This window comes from Gekko japonicus, unplaced genomic scaffold, assembly GCF_001447785.1.
Source record: "Gekko japonicus isolate JY-2015 unplaced genomic scaffold, Gekko_japonicus_V1.1 scaffold516, whole genome shotgun sequence".
Taxonomy (NCBI): Eukaryota; Metazoa; Chordata; class Lepidosauria; order Squamata; family Gekkonidae; genus Gekko; species Gekko japonicus.
This window is the reverse complement of record NW_015172567.1, coordinates 949,849-951,569: the sequence shown is the minus strand read 5'-3', so window position 1 is coordinate 951,569 and position 1,721 is coordinate 949,849.

Below are 1,721 nucleotides of genomic sequence, written 5' to 3'. Positions count from 1 at the left end.
TACACATGCAGCATAGAGCCTCAAGATAGGCTGGAGGGGTATCACATTCCGAATTGCCTTAATATGAGCCTCTCCTCCTAGATACCTCAAAAAAGAAATTTGCTACAGGTTCCAGAATTTCTATATTATGCGAAGACAATAAAGAACTAATTTTATGCTCATCAGATTGGCCCAAAAGGGGTCCAACACAGGTTCAATATAAACAACACGGATGTCATAGTGGAATTTACAGTACAATAGCAATGGATTCAATTCCCCCCATTCCAAGCCCCATCACACACGAGAGGTGGAATTTGCCCCTACGAGTCCTGTGAGCTGAATATCCTGCAAAAAATGTATACAAATGGAGACTGTTTTTCTTCGTTATTTCCTACTGTGAGCTGTGCTGTTTGTTGTGGTAAACCCCGAGTCCAAGGCCACCACCCCGGGGCTTAGGGAGGCAAGGTAAAGTTTCGCCTCGCCCCTCACGCGAGAGGTGGAATTTGCCCTTAGAAGTCCAAGGCCACCACCCCGGGGCTCAGGGAGGCGGGGGAACATTTTGGCCCCCCATGTCCCAACTGATGGCTGGTGGGAGCAGAGGGCGGGGCTTATGTGCCTGCCCCCTGCTCTCCTGACTGGCCTACAATATCTATAGCCTTGACTCCCACCATCACATTAGGGCAGCAGGAACAGCTGCTTGCCAAGCACCCCAAGCATAATGAACAAACGGAGATCAGACACATCTATAAATCAAAATGAGCTTCAGATTTCCCTGCATTCATTCATATCTTTTGTTTCTCTCCAGAAAGATATGATATATTTTAGTGCCAAGTTTTTTTTAATGCATTTCTAACTCAATTGAATTCTGCTAAGGCAATTGGTTTTCTGTTTAAAAAAATAGCGTGGTGTCACATTATCAAAACTTGAGTGTTAACATGTTTCAAATCAGACAGGCCCAGCCAGAGTGACCAAAGAGAGCTTTGTCATCTTTTGAGGGAAATGTTCCTGTGTCTTTAACAGATGCACAATGGGTAGAAATTCAACAGGTCCAGGTTTCCTGATATGTATGGTCACACACACTAAATAATCCACTTTTAATTCACTTTCAATGCATTTCGCCACTGACTTCAATGGCCCATAGGAATGAATTTGAATGAATTTTATTGTTAAGGCACTTAGCCAGCAAAACTATTGAATTTCTGCCTCCCATGCAGTTGTGAATATATTCTAGACATTGCAGGCCATAGGGATCAGTTCCCCTGGAGACTGCTTTGAAGGGTAGACTGCATAGCATTATACTCCACTGAGGTATAAACCCTACCTTCCTCAGGTTCCACCTTCAAATCTCCAGGAATTTTCCTTTTTTGTATAAAGATTTTATTGACTCCCCTAAAAAGGGGAGGAGTTTCGCTTAAAAAGAAAGATAAGGAGGGTATATAGTGGGAGGAAGAGAAAGCTGAGTGATGTATTAACTGTTAGATTAAACTGTTAGTAATGTCCAATCATCAAAGGCTTCTTCTGCGTGTTGTCAAACATCTTTTTTCCATTCCAGTTACTTTCTATGTTAATTTGTTAGTAATGTTCCTTTGAATTTCTGTTAAAAAGTCTCTTCAAGGCACATTCAGAACCGCTTCTTTAACGCGCTGGTTACTTTTCCCCTCTCAGTGACGGGAGGGGCTTCCTCTGTTTTTCTCTTGCCTCCGGCTTTTTCCCCTCCTCCTTCGGGTCGCTGTTAACTCTTT